This window comes from Vicugna pacos, unplaced genomic scaffold (genome assembly GCF_048564905.1).
Source record: "Vicugna pacos unplaced genomic scaffold, VicPac4 scaffold_105, whole genome shotgun sequence".
Taxonomy (NCBI): Eukaryota; Metazoa; Chordata; class Mammalia; order Artiodactyla; family Camelidae; genus Vicugna; species Vicugna pacos.
The window spans coordinates 1,624,669-1,640,328 of NW_027328785.1; the positions used below are offsets into that span (position 1 = coordinate 1,624,669).

The following is a 15,660-nucleotide window of genomic DNA, read 5'->3' on the forward strand; positions in this document are numbered from 1 at the left end:
CTGAATTTTTTTTAACACTGTCCCTTACTTGATACTTGATCTGAGAAAGGATGAAGTAAACCTAAAAATGTTCTAAGAGAGCTTGTGGCTTATACAAGGTAACTAACCAGCCACTGTTTACTATCCTAACAGGAATCTGTAGGCATATTTCTTTTCTTTCTCTTTTTTCCTTTTTATGGGCAGCTTTTAAAAACCAAATCAAACCAACCAAACCAAATCACTGATAATTCAACAGCAGGTTCTAAATCACCCCCAAGACAGCAGCTAAACTCGGTTTAGACTTACAATGCGGTTTCTGGTGGTTGGATTGAAGAATGTATCTCTATCCTGAATATAAAAGTCTTTCATGGAGCTCTTCTCAAATAGGGCAATGAAAAACTCTTGTTCCGGTTGTTGATACTTTCATCCACTTGGAGGACTTTCATCAAACAGCGGAAGTTATCAAAGGCTGAGGACCGGGTTTTCAAATCATTGGGCTTCAGAGGCAATATTATGTGCAGTATCTCAGCGTATGTACAGAACACCTCCCACAGGGGGTGTACTTTTGCAAATACAAGCTTGTCATCCAAAACCTATATTGGGAGAATGAAAACACAAACCAGGAAAATATTTTCACATTTTTAGTATACAGATTTTTCCTACGTTGCTGGTAGTTAAAGCACTTGTGCAAACACACACATATGTCACACTGGTAAAAGTGAAGATATAATAAAAATAGATTTGCAATACATCATACATTTTTGCCTTAAAGATAATTTCTTTGTTGAAATTACTGAAAAGTTTTTTAAATTCCTTACAGTTCCTTCATAAAATAACCAATGTTTTAGATAAAGAAAAGCAAACTTGTTAATTTTTAGTCCAAATTAGTAACTAAAAATAGAAACACCAAAATATTCTTTGCAGTGGTATTGTAATGACAATTTTTTAAATTTCTGAAACCTAGAACTATTTACATATCTGTTCAATATATTGTTAAACAGCCATTAAAAGGGATTTAAAAGATTTATATTTATTGATATGGAATATATAATAAAAGGAGAAAACAAAAAAAATGTGAAATAATAATTTTCCTTTTTGGAAGGGAAAAATATCTTCATTTGAACAAAAAAAAGTTTAGAAGGATTTTATGATCCTTTATATATAATTAAGGTACAGATGGTTTTTAATTCCACTGTTCTTTCACTTTCAATTTTGGGGGTAACTTTTTATAATAAAAAAATCTTTAAAAAGGTTCTTGCATAAATACATTAATAGATATATTTATGACTATATTCTCTGGCTATTAAAAAAGATCTCCTAGCTGTGGATCTGAAACTTACATTCCATAATGCAGATTCTGACTGACTCGCCTCCCAGCCCACAGCAAAGGCACGGCTAGTGTGACATGTTTCAAATACCATTCCAAGGAACATGCAGGCTCCCAGCCAATGGCTGCAAGGGGACTGACACTGATCTGGTTGCTCCCAGCTGCAGACCATCACAGATGAGGTTAGATCCACAGGCTCATATTTTCTCTGTCAAAAGAAATCAGAAAGTGTTAGGCTTTTACTTACACCAGGGAACAAGAATTTGTTTTTTTATGCAAAAAAATAACAACAAACCAATTTGAACCTGATGAAAAGACATTTACTCAAAACAGCACAGTAGCAATGAAGGTGCTCTGGCAGACAGGGACTTGTTGGATTCCTGTGAGTGCTGGACTCCTCACATGGAATTTCCTTGGCACTCCAGAAGGCCTGTGGTTGTCCTCATGGGTTTGTGGCCATAAGTGGCGCACAAAAGTCTCTGGCTTTGCCAGAGTTTCAAAGCCTTTTTGGCTTATGAAAGGTTTTGCCCTCAAATGGAGTTTTCTTGAGTCCAGTCACTGATGTCATTTACCAGAGTTACAGTCCAGATCTGATATTCTAGACTCTTAATATCTTGCAGACATTCAAATGGTTCAGGTTTGGATGTGTATTCACCTCTGCAGGCCTGGACCAAATCCGATAAAGACACCCGGACAAGTTCAGCAAAATACAAAGAAATTTTTCTCTCTGCAAGACTGAAATGTCTGTGAAGCTATAAAAACATCTGCACCTACAAAAATAGGGAACCAACTCATCAATAACATATCTATCCATAATGCATGGACATTCAAAATAAATACTGTATTTACTCCTATTAAATTCTATCTTGCTTTTGCCATACTGTGTCCTAAACTGAAAGGAAAGTAGGTAAATGTAGAGAATTTTTTACCTTTTAAGAGAAAAAGGAACCCTCCTACTCGGTTGGTGGGAATGTAAATTGGTGCAGCCTCTATGGAGGACAGAAAAGAGGTTCCATAAAAAAATGAAAATAGACTTCCGTGTGATCCAGCAATCCCATTCATGGATATATGTTTGGAGAAAAATTTAATTCAAAAAGACACATGCACCCCAATGTTCACAGCAGCACAATTTAAAATAGCCAAGACACTGAAACAACCCAAATGTTCACTGACAGATGACTGGATAAAGAAGTTGTGGTATATTATATATATATATATATATATATATATATATATATGTATATATACATGTATGCATATATATACACACGCATATATACACATGAACACACACACAAATGGAATACTGTTCAGCCACTAAAAAATAAAATAATGACATTTGCAATAACATGGATGGACCTACAGGGTATTATGCTAAGTGAAATAAGTCAGAGAAAGAAAAACAAATATTCTATGTATTAACTTATATGTATATCTAAAAAATAAAACAAATTAATGACTATAATAAAACAGAAATAGACTCACAGGTACACAGAACAGACTGGTGGTTACCAATGGGGAGAAGGAGAAGAGGGGAGGCAGGAAGGGGTTAGGGGATTGAGAGGTAAAAAGTACTAAGTATAAAATGGATAGGTTACAGGGCTGTATCATACAGCACAGGGAAATATAGCCATTATTTTATGGTGACTTTAAATGGAATATAATCTATAAAAATGTTGAGCCTCTGTTTTGTACACCTGAAACTAATATGATGCAAATCAACTACTCAATTACAAAATTTTTAATCAAAGTTTTCTTTTCATATTATTTGCAATAAGTTAGAAGCCAGCACTGTCAACAGAAACATAGTGCAAGTCACAATTTTCCAGTAATCCCATTTAGAAAATAAAAAGGAACAAGTGAAATTAATTCCAGTAATAATTACATTTATCCCAAAATATCCAATATACTATCATTTCAAAAGTGTGATTGACACTTTTAAAACTTATTAATAATATTTTACATTATTTTTGTTGTACAAAGTCTTGAAAATCTATTATGTATTTTCCACTTATAGAACATCTCAATTCACAATAGCCACATGTGGCTGGTGGCTACCATACTACACAGACCAGATTACACCATTCACACTTCTGATAAATTAACTGCTCTTACTTATTTAAAAAACTTGCAGAAAAGGGTTTAGATATTCCCTCTATCAAACAAAGCAACCTTGACAGGTGGGGATTATTTTCATTATAAAGTGAAAAATAAAGGTAAGAGAGCCATGCTTACATGTATGTTAAGGTAACAATACCTTCTTAATTCATTCAGGACTTTACAATCTTTCTTCATATGCCAAGGATTCACTGTCACTGCGCAATGTTTTTCACTACTATCATCTTTGTGATTGAGAGGCTTCTGATGACCCTGCTTTGTGCTTCTGTACATAAAGTAACAAAACAGAGAAAAAGACCTTATTAAAGATAATTTAGGGGGGAGGGTATAGCTCAAGTGAAAGATCATGTTCTTAGCATGCACAAGGGCCTGGGTTCAATCTCCAGTAATTCTTCTAAAAATAAAATAAATAAATAAAAACCTAATTACCACCCCCCAGCAAAAAATTAATTTATTACTTTAATTAAAAGTTTAAAAAAGATAATTTAGTGCAGGCTTATCAGGCTACAAGAGCTACAATGAATGCCCCCACCCATTAATTTAGAAGAAGTCTCACAGTATTTCTCAACATAAAGGCTAAAATATAATTGAGAACACTTCCTGATGGTCAGCATCATTTTAACAAAAATGTAGATAATTACGTCCCTGTTGTCAAATTTCTGTCAGAGTTGGGCATGGAACATTTAGTTAGTAAAAGTGATTTTGCAGCTCTCTTTGAAAGAAATGCTGAGAAATGATCTTTTCTGTTGGAAATTAGCCTGCTTTTAAATTCTTCAGTAGGCATAAGTGTTTACAAACCAGGCAGGAACTGGATTATATTTTACATATACTTTAGAAACTGATTTGAATATTGCCCTCTACCTGCAAGGCTATTTCTTAGGTAATAACATAAGCAGGCCACTATACTAAATTTTGTTTCCCTGTTTGCTTAATCCTCACAACAACTCTGTAAGCTGCTATTATTACCCCCATATAACAGATAAAGAGCTTGAGGCAGAAAATAATTTGGGTAACTTGGTAACTGGTGGAGCTCGGTAAGATTGCAGCCAGTCTGACACTCAGGTCCATTCTTCTCACCAATGTCTGATACTGCTACCTACATTCAGCAATGACCGCTAATTTCATATTTAAGTGTGTCATTTCTAAAAGTGCAAAGCTATATTAGTACTGCTGTGTAAATTATCCATTTGAGATGTGATTGCCAAAAAAAAAAAAAGAAATAAAATCAGGGTGCCACTGAGGGGGGGCAAACTGCATATGGACGGACACAAGGGGACTTTGTGAGGACAAAGTTGCACAAATCTAGAAATAGCTAAAATGGCTGACTTGTACAATTATAATGTGTGAATTTTATGGCCTGTAAATTACACCTTAATACAGATATTAAATTAAGAAACTGGGATACAAAATTAAGACTAAAACACATATATAAATCACACAAAGAACAACAGGCAAATATCATTATTTACTGCACCATTGTCCTTGATGCAGCTTCCTATCCTCACCCATTCCTGAAAGGATGATTCATTTTTAAAATAGTCTTTTAATTTATTCAGCAAATAATTTTTGATTGCCTACTATGTACCCAGGACTAGTCTAGGCAGTTGGAATAGATAAATAAACAATACAAAAGTCCTGTCCTCACGGAGATTTGTTGGAGTCTAGCTGGGATGGGGGTGGAGATGACAATTCACACAACAGAGCAGCAGAGGAGGTGGCATGTTAGGAAAGAGGAACCATGGAAAAATCAAAAAAGGGCAAGGTAAAGAGAGTTTAGGGTATGGGATGAGGGTGATGTTGTATTAAATACCAGAGCAGGCCACACTGAGGACTGAGGTTAGAACTAAGACTTGGAGGTGAGAAGTCCCAGGTGGACAGAATAACCATCACCGAGGCCAGCGTGCACTTCGCATGTTCCAGAATGGGGGCACGGCTGGAGCTGCGGAGAAGGGTCAGTGCAGATCCTGTATGGCCTTGGAGGACGTTGTAAGGACTGTGGCTTTTACCCAGAGTGAAATGGGGAGGCACTGCAGAAGGACGACACAATCTAACTTAGGTTTTCGAGGCTCACTTGACTGCCAGGTGAGAATAGTCGAAACGGGTCAGAGATGAAAGGAGGGAAGCCTCTGAGAAGGGCTGTGCAGGAGGAGAGGACAGTGGCTCAGGGTAGGGAAGCAGCAGTGGAGGCAGGAACCATGGTGAGAAGTGGCTGGGTTCTGGATATGTTTTAAAGGCAGTGTTAAACCAGATCTATTGACAGAATTCATGTGGTATGTCAGTGAAAGTCAGAATAACTCCAAGTTTTTTGACCCAAGCAGCTGGATGGATTAAGTTTCCACTAACTGAATGGGGGAGTTTGCAGGAAGAACCAGTTTGGGGTGTAGGAGAACAAAGAGCTCAGTTTTTACACATGTTGCTTTTAAGATATCAGAGTTTCAAGTGAAGATGTCAAATCAGCAGAAGATTGTAAGAGTCCAGAGTTGGAGAGAAAAATTCTAGCAGGAGACAGAAATGTGGGAATCATGGGTCACACAGGTGGCACAGGAAGACAAGAAACCCAGGTACTCAAACATTAAGATAACCTGGCATTAACCATAGAAGTTGTACTTGAGGGCCTGCCTACCAAGTGTGGATATCAGTCCTATTTCCTGACCACTCGAGTTTTAAAAAGCAACTTACAAATTAATTCGTGCAAGACACTGCCTCCAGTGGGTGGGTCCAGAGCTGGAGTGGGAGAATTGGATGGTGCACACTACTCCCTACAGTAGAATGTGTGTGTGTGTGTGTGTGTACACGTGTGTGTGTGCGCAGGGGGATGAGATACACCTGGCTTAAGAAAAAGAGCTAGTAAGTCTAGAAGCTGAAAGATGAAAGAACATCCAGATATGGTAGAGGGAACAGGGGAAACACTGTGTACTGTAAGACATATCCCCATAATGCCATTTCCCACCATCCTTTCATCAGGAACACAGTTGGAAAGGGGGGAATTATGTAGATACGTGTGATGTACACAAACTTTCTGAGTATGTAACACAGAATATCTACATATGTAGCAAGTTAGTGATATTTATATATGCTTCAAGTTTAAAAACAAGTTCACAACAGAGGGAAAATAAAATACTGAGGAGTGGTAGAAGTATCATAGAAGGCCTTTCAATGCTCAGAATGGAAGCAAAAGCAGCTTCACCCAACAAAGAACGTCAATAAGGGTCAAGAATGTTTATATTTGCTTAAGAAATTGAGAGTTACAACTTCCTGCTTTAAAGAATTAACATAAGACAGATACCACACTATAAGCAACGTCTATACTGGAGCTTTCTTAAAGCTATTTTAGTTCCTGCTTGTTCTGATGTACTCCAGACACTCTGCAAAGAAAACCTTCTATTCAAAGGCTTAAAGGAATAAAATAAGAAATAACACTGCATTCTTTTCAGTGGTCTCTGTACTGAAAGTCACTTGCAAATGCAGCACCCTGCCACAGGTCCACATTTTTAACAATAAAGACCTTTGCGCAATTTTTCAATTGCTATGTGACTTTGGGTCAGTCTCTCACTAAGAAGCAGAATGGAGTACCAGAAAATGACACATCAGGTCTAAAACTACAGATGTGGGAGATGAACCTACACCAGGAAACAGCTAAGTGGGAGGGTAAGGTTTACCTTTTAAGTTACCGTAAGTGCAGTTACACCTGCTCCCTGCTTCCCCTGTGAAGTGAAGAGCTAGTCTTTTCCAGAAAAGCCCTCATTCTGAGAACTGTCTTCTTTAAAATATTCGGAGATTCTCTTTTAAGGTTCTTGCACTTTTAAGCCTTTCCCCAACTCTACATCCTATAACAAGTGTAAAAATTATCCTATAGCCTATTGTTACAGAACATACTCTACAAAAGCTGAGGTTTCCCAGGGTTTGAATCCCAGAACTCTGCTACCAGATAATCCTAAAGCTTTCCTTCCATAACAGACTCTTCCGCCAATTCCCAGCTGTGGGCAAATTCGGCTTCTCAGATCAGGTAACTTTCTAACTCTGCCTACGAACACTCTGCTGCCAGTAAAGGAACTCTCAGACAGAAAGCACACAATGCCCCTAGTGAGGGTTGCCTCCTTCAATCAATCAAGATGCCATCACCAAGCAAATATTTAAACCTACTGCAAAACCTCTAAAGACATCTTACAAACAATATAGTTTGTATAGATGCATACTATTTGCTCTGGAATAGTGATTTCCAATGGAAGGAACAAAGGACCACATGACCCAAGCAATTTTTTAAAACTGCACATAACCATCCCTCTTCACGTGAGGATTCAGGCAAGACGGTCTTACAGGCCTAGGTGTAACAGAATGACAGCACCTCTAGGAGTAGGTTGAAAAGCAGCGAGGTAGACTTCTAGTGAAAGGGGGTGATGTAATAGACCCCATCGCCCACTTACCTACCAGCACAGGACAGTCATCTCAGATCGAGAACAAACACTTTGGGAAACAGAGGTTGTTTATATTTTTATGGTATTCTGGTGGAAATAATGCCCTGAGTCATGTGAAGTTGTGGCTGCAAAATTGAACAGGGGACTGGACATTTTCACATTCAGGACAAAAATAGCCCCTGGATAGCCACCATATCTGCTCTCCCCTTTGCCTGTTCACCCCAAAAGCTGCAGGACTCTCCTGCTTGCAATGACACCCACCACTTCTCACAAATTCTTGCCAAGTTCACATCAGCAGCTGGTGGTGTCAAAGTCACCATTTGTACTGCTATGAAGTCCCTCCATTTCTTTATATCCCTTCTATTTTCTCTGTTGTCTTCCTAGCTACACTTGCATTCACAAGATAGTTACCGCACTAACATTGCCTCTGTAATCAGTCCAGGATATAGGAAGTAGAGATTCAACTGTAACCAGTCCCAGAATACTTGTCATGCCACACTAGTGTCCCAAAAAATACTCTGGCATCCCTCATCTCACTCAAAGAACCACTGCATTACTTAGAGGTTGTAAAATTAGAGGGCTTTCTCTACTGGGAAACACTGTGGCTTGTGGTAGAGTTGTGATTTCAGTTTTTGCAACTACTTACAGGCAAAAAGACATGGCCCGCAAATTTTCTTCAAGCGTTTGGTATTTAAACTTTCATTAGATACAGAGCCGGTGGACTAACCGTAATCTATGAACATATGGTCATATTATCAAATAATGTTCATGTCTACCTTACAGACATGTAAGAACTTGGATTACACCTGCAAGCCTCTAGGACTTTAGAATTAGATGTGAAGCATCCTGTGAGATAAAAAACCTCCTATCCAGTCACAGAACACAATTATAGACAACATGACACTAATGTCACTGAATACATTAGTATAGTCCATGTATGGTTAAGTTACATCTCCAATTTCTCAGAGCTGGAAAGGAGATGTCTAGAAAAGCTGGAAAAGCCCAATTACCAAAACAGCTCAAAAGTTAATGCAGACTCCTGCACCTCCCAGAGCAGAGGGCGGAGGGGGCATTGCCCAACACTCTGTCCTCCCCCAGGATGTGGCATGTGGGGAAGCAGGCAGGAATGGGTGGCTGGGACTCGGAGGTGGAGAGGTGATGAAAGCAAGAGTGGAACTGCTCTGGTCCTAGAACAACAGAGCTGTAAAAAGCTCGGCTTCAGTTCAACCAACTCCCTCTCCCACTTTCCCTCCCACCTACGTGACAAACAGAGCACAGCCAGGCACTTTCTGCCCATGACGGTGACTACTAGTAGGAAAGGGACCAGGATAAAAGCATGTCCTATAAAAGATCAGTCTGATTTTAAGGCTATGTTATAAACAATGAACAGCACTGTCAGAGTGGGACACTTGTGTGGCGCTCAAGTAGGGAGGAGGAGGTTGAGGATCCATTTCCAGCACTTCCATGTCTTTTATCACTCCTATTTCTGACCTTTCCTTTGCCACTTTTTGAAGCACTGCCATCACTGGCAGGTAAAGGGGCAGCAATGTGACTTGGCCGTTTGGCTGATGGGGCTACATTTCCCAGCAGTGGAATGAAAAGGCACTGGAAGAGGATCAGCTGGAAGATGTGAACTGCGGTCCTGGCCTGTGCCAAACACTAACCAGGTGTCCCTGGGTTAGGCTCTTAGTCTCTCTGGGCTTCCGGCTGTTTACTTATAAAAGAAGGTTTTGTCATTGCACAAATATATCCAATATGAAATGTAACATGAAAGTCAAACATAATGACATCTCACCTGCTTGCCTCAGGGAACTGTACAAGCACTGAACACTATGTGAATGTAAACACAGTCTTAAGAAAACTATTGAGGTAAAGCACTAAACTGAACATGGAGATAAAGTTTTATGGATTTTCTTGGCTTTCTTTTTTAATTGCAACACTGAATTAATAGTTATTAGCTATAATCCACACCACCACCACTGCGAATAAATAAAGAAGGTAAGCACTGCCTGGATGCCTGTTATTGCCCGATGCTAAGCAGGGTGAGGGGTATAAAGGAGGCTGAACAAGTGAGTCTTCTCCAGTTACCAGCTAAGTGAGGAGACACATTGGAAACCACCCAGGAATGGTACCAAGTCAGTACTCAAATCCAAGATTACAGACTACTGATCATAAACAGTACAGGAATACAAAGAAGAGCTAGAAGTATTTGGAATAAATAGGGAAGACTCTATGAAGGGGATGGGGCTCCAACTAGTTCTCAGGGCAATTCTAAGCTGTTTTAACTGAGGACTGGATAGGAAAAGGCTGGTGACTCCTGGTTTTTAATAAGGCACAGGTTACCCTAGGAGGCTAAGTTACATAATGATTGGAACAAATAAGGTAAGTCCAAAATGATGAAGGGTCGAGACTCCCTGGCTGAGATCTGGTTGTGTTAAGTCTTTGACTTGACTGTAGATGTGGGAGCACCAAAACTTTAGGTTGACTGAAAGGGGGGGAGAGAATATCCAAGAATTCAGCAGAAGGAAAAATTCATGTATCAGGGATGAAAGCTCTTCATCAGAGTATCAGCAATCAGAATAGACACTTGAAACCAAAAACATACAGTTCAAGAAGCTGACAAAATGTGGAGGGTGGTGAGAGAAAGATAAATCAAAGACCACTCCAAGCCTTTGTGTATTCAAGACCGAAAGAATGATTATCCCACTGAATAAGTGGAGACGCTGCAAGAAAAAAGATTATGAAATCAGCTTTAGACATGTTGAATCTGACGTATGAGCTAAGAGTAGGTTTTCTCTAAGAAGCTCAAAATTCAAAACTGAAGCACAGATGTTGAGTACAGGCTTAAGATGCAGATGGACAAGACATGATAAATCTCCTAAAAGAAAACATAGGCAAAACATTATCTGACATAAATCTTAGCAACATTCTCCTAGGGTAATCTACCCAGGCAATGGAAATAAGAGAAAAAATAAACAAAAGGGACATAATTAAACTCATAAATTTCTTCACAGCAAAGACAACCATAAGTAAAACAAAAGGAAACAACAACCTACGAATGGGAGAAAATATTTGCAAATGATACGACTAACAGAGGCTTAATTTTCAGAATATATATAACAGCTCATACAACTTAATAACAAAAAAACAAACAACTCAATCTTAAAATAGGCAGAAGACCTAAACAAGCATTTCTCCAATGAAGACACAAATGGCCAATAGGCACATGAAAGAATGCTCGATATCACTAATAAACTGAGAAATTCAAATCAAAACTATAATTAAGTATCAGCTCCCATCATTCAGAATGGCCATCGCTCAAAAGTTCATGAATGATAAATGCTAGAGAGGCTGTAGAGTGAAGGGTACCCTCTTACACTGCTGGTGGGAATCTAGTTTGGTGTAGTCATTATGGAAAGCATGGAAATCCCTGAAAAAACTAAAAGTAGACTTACCCTATGACCCAGCAATCCCACATCTGGGTATATAACTGGAAAGAACTCCAATGTGAAAAGATACCTGCACACCAGTATTCACAGCACCACTTTATACAAGAGCCGAGACATGGAGGAAAGCTAAATGTAGCAACAGATGACTGGATAAAGAAGTTGTGGCATATTTATACACTGGAATACTACTCTACCATGAATAGGACAAAATAAAACCATTTGCAGCAACATGGATGGAGCTAGAGATCGTCATTCTAAGTGAAAGCAGCCAGAAACAGAAAAATACCAAATGATACCACTCATATGTGCAATGTAAAAAAAGAGAGAAAAAGACACTGTGAACTCATCTACAGAACAGAAACAGACTTGCAGACTTAGTAAACAATCAAGGTTACCAGGGAAAGGGGATAGGAAGGGATAAATTTGGGAGTTCGAGATTTACAAATGTCAGCCACTATATATAAAAAGAGATTTTAAATTAAGTTTCTTCTATATAGCACAGAAACCTATGTTCATTATCTAGCAATAACCTATAATGAAAAAGCTGATACAGCCACCAACTGAGGAAGCAGGAGAAGAAAGGAGAGTTAGTTATGCTGGGCTAGAGCCCACTTCTAAAATCCTTGTCAGCCACTGAGGCTGCCCCGAGTACACTGAGCTTTCCTCCCAGGGACAGGCTGACATGACATGCGTCCTGCAAACCTGGGGCAGCAGAGGCCGTCCCCAGGTCTGGCCCTAGGGGAGATGGGAGCAAGTCCACCTGCTCCCCTTGGGGCAGCACCCATCCCTGCAGCCCCCGCCACCTGACTGCACCACGCCTGCATCTCAGGAAACCACTGACTTGAAAACAACTGATCCACGAACCTGGGGCAGCGGCAGGGAGATGGGCAGCGACCTGGCAAGCTGGTAGACTTGCCCCCATCTCCCCCATGGCCTGTCCAGGGCTCGGCCTCTGCTGCTCCAGGCACGGTCCGCAGGTCAGCCTGCTCTCGGGAGGAGGGCACGGTGTGGTTGAAGGCAGTGGCGGGTTATGGGGTCTGCCCATGGGAGCCCTTGGATTTGCTTCAAACTCCCCAGCGCATGGCCTGAGCTTGGCCTCTGCTGCCTCAGGTTCGTGGAACTCAGGTTACAGGTCAGCCTGCTCCTGGAAGGCGGGTGCTGTGCTGTCAGGGAAAGGCGGCAGCTGCGATGGCGGGATTGGGGCTGCCCTGTGAGAGCGCGGGGGTTGCAATAATTTCCCGCTGCTGCTGCAGCCATCCCAGCACACTCATCGCACCGAGCCCATCTCCCAGGAGCAGACTGACCTGTAACCTGAGTCCCACTAACCTGGGTCTTTAGAGGCCGCCCCCAAGGTCAGGCCGCAGGTAAGATGGGAGCAAATCCATGGGCTCCCATGGGGCAGTCCCCATTCCATCCGAGGCCCCGCGACCGCACCGCACCCACCTGCAAGGAGCAGGCCATCGTCTGAGGGCCAGTCGGAGATGCTCTGGAACCGTCCGGCGCCCTCCCAACTCCCGGGGCTGTACCTGCTCTCCTAAACCCGTGTATAAGCGGCGGCAAAAACACGGTGTTCAGGAACTACTAATACCGGGGTTACCACGAACCACAGCGGCGGCTGGGACCCGCCTCAGGGTCCTAACGGGACGCGCGGCCGGGACCTCACCTCCGCACCCCTCCCTGGGCGCCTCCTCAGCTGCACAGCCCAGGCGTCACCCGCCGGCTCCCCGAGCAGCGCGCCCCCACCAGCGCCCTCTTAACTGTCCGGCAGCGGCAGCCGAGCCGCGGGCAAGCGGCGGCCCAGGCCCCAGGCCGTGTTCCTCTTCCAGGAGCTGGTCCAGGAGCAACCGGCTGCCGCCAGCTTCCACGCGTTCTGGGTGGGTTCCGGCGTCCGCGCGTCTGTCCGTCTGCGCGTGCGCGCCCCTCCTCCTCCCGCCCGCAGCGCAAACTGCTCGGGTGGGTCTCCTGCTTTACCGGCCCTGGCCGCTGGGGCCGGGAGGAGCCAGGTGGGGCCCCTCCTGCTTGTCCCGCCGGGTCTCCATCCCCAGAGCCTTCACCCAGCCACCGACTGGGTCCTGGCATTGAACTAGAACCACGACTGCCCTAGGCCAGGCCTCACCCACCCAGCCCCACTTTCCCTGTTCAACTTCCCCTCCCTGTTACTACCCTCCCACCACTGGCCAGGCCCAGTCTCCCACCAGACCTTGAAGACAGGGCTCCTTCTCCTCACACCATGGTCCCTGCCCTGACACTCCATCCTGCTAGGTCCTAACCTATGGCCCCTACACCCACAAGCTTACCCCTCATGCCTCAGCACAGGACACCCAACATCCTGAAATTATCCCCCTCACCTCTCAGCCAGGTCATTTCCACTCTGATCGGGCCCCACACCTCTCAACCTGTACCCCAACACCATGGGATCCCCTTAAATCTGAGTGCACCCCTACCCTGAGCTCACTCACTCACCCTTCACCCTGTGGTTGGGGTGGGGAAATCCGTGCTCCAGTAATGATGACTACTGCCACCAGTGGGGGATCGAGCCTAGTGTGCACCTTCAGAGTTAATGTCTGAGGCTACAGGGTGAGGCAGGCTGGGATGAAGGTGGTTCCAATTCCTGCCTTGGCACCCTGATCCCCGCAGCCTGTGCCTGAACTGACCTGATGGGTCAGGTTGATCCCAGACTGCCAGCCACTGGCCTTGGGCTTTCGGTGGTTGATGGTCCTGATGGTGATCTGGACTCCTAGGGCGGAGGCACTGGGCACGCGGACCTTTGGGGTGGGGGAGTTCAGAGTATGCACTTAATCCCAGGGTTAGACATCAGATGGTGGGCTGTGTGCATGGGGCTTTGTGCATGGCATGGACTCAGCACAGGTGGGTGCAGGGAACTTGTTCATTCACACCAGGCCAGAGGGAAGAGGGAAGGGAGCTTTTAAAGTGTCAAAGTGAGGAAGCCAAAGCTTTAGAGCAAAGTAGGAAGGTGCACTGGCCAGGCCACCATGGATCTTGCCGCAACGCTTGTCCCTTGCATCAGGGGAGACTGGCAGTTGACTGGCCAATGAGACATCCCCTGCTGTGGTATAGTTTACAGGCAATTGAAGGGATTTTGAAAGGTAATTTTAATCCAATAATTTTCAGTTTCTCTGTGGTAGATTAGGTCCAAAATCATGGTGAATCTGGCAGGGATCCTGCCTGAAATCCAGCCTGGGACAGTGGAGGACCCACCCAGGAATCATCCACTTAGCTCTCACCAAAAGTCACTGTAATAGAGAAGAACAAATCTGACTCCATATTGGATCTGTTCCTTTTCCTTTAACCCTCTGCCGTGTTATCTAGGCTTAGACTTGCAAGCTCTGCACTTTTTGTAAAACAGTGTTGCCTTTAGCCTGAAATAAACAGGAGAGCCTATTCTCAAAATTCTGAGCTTTAAGGATATTAACACTTTGCGCTCCTATAAAGATAACAAGTTGCAGAATAGAAAAAGTTTGTTTTGTTGCAGGTTTTGCAGGAACACCATGATCTGACCCACGTGGACAGCTGCAAAGGATTCCAAGAACAAAGAATTCCTACACCAACAAGTTTGCAACAACCAACCACAGCCCCTCCCCTTTTTAGTAGAAAAGGAGCCTGAAGTTGACATGGGGAAGATGGTTCTCCAAGATATTAGTCCGCCATTATCTTGGTTTACAGCTGTTTACGTAGACCAGGTCATAGTGCCTCTGTAAATCCCCTAACAAAACAAAAGTAGTTTTCTATTCTACAACCTGTTGTCTTTATATAAGTGCAAAAGTGTTAATATCCTTAAAAAATCAAAGCCTTGAAAGTAGGCTCTTCTGTATATTTAAGGCTAAAGGCAACATTGTTTTACAAAAGGTGCAGAGCTAGTAAAACTAAGCCTAGAAAAGAGGGCAAAGGGTTAAAGCCAAAAGGACAGATCTTCTATGGAGTCAGATTTTTTCTTTTCTATTATACTATATTCTATTTTTGTTTTAAGTATATAAGAATAAAGTTTAGCCTTTTCCCATTTTAAATTGTGCAATTTTAAGGAGCATTAATTGCATTCACAGTGCTGTGAGACCAGCACCTCTTGTTTCAGACTATTTCCTTCCTCAAAGTAAAAGCTTGTATACAAAGAGCACCCCACGTCCTACCTCCCCTAGCCCATGACAAGCCCTAATCCCCTTTCTCTCTCTATGTCTTTACGTATCCTGGAGGTTCCCTATCAGTGAAATCGTATAAAAGGTGGCTTTTTTTTGGTTTGTCTGCCCACATATCTTAAGTAGGGACGGGTGAATTTTTTTTTTTGTTTTCACGTGAATTAGCATTTTTGTATTTTGAGGGGAAAGTCCAGATGGATTAAAGATGAGACGTACCAAAT

General features: G+C 42.5%; 1 long non-coding RNA gene across 1 annotated transcript; it reads right to left on the minus strand.

The window, feature by feature from the left end:
• Positions 1-296: 296 nt before the first annotated feature.
• On the minus strand, positions 297-13,207 carry LOC140694839 (uncharacterized). Its single transcript, XR_012070483.1, has 5 exons — positions 12,952-13,207; positions 3,542-3,689; positions 2,236-2,295; positions 1,320-1,514; positions 297-572 (listed from the first exon to the last, which is right to left on the minus strand). It is a non-coding gene; the product is annotated as an uncharacterized lncRNA (long non-coding RNA).
• Positions 13,208-15,660: the final 2,453 nt, after the last annotated feature.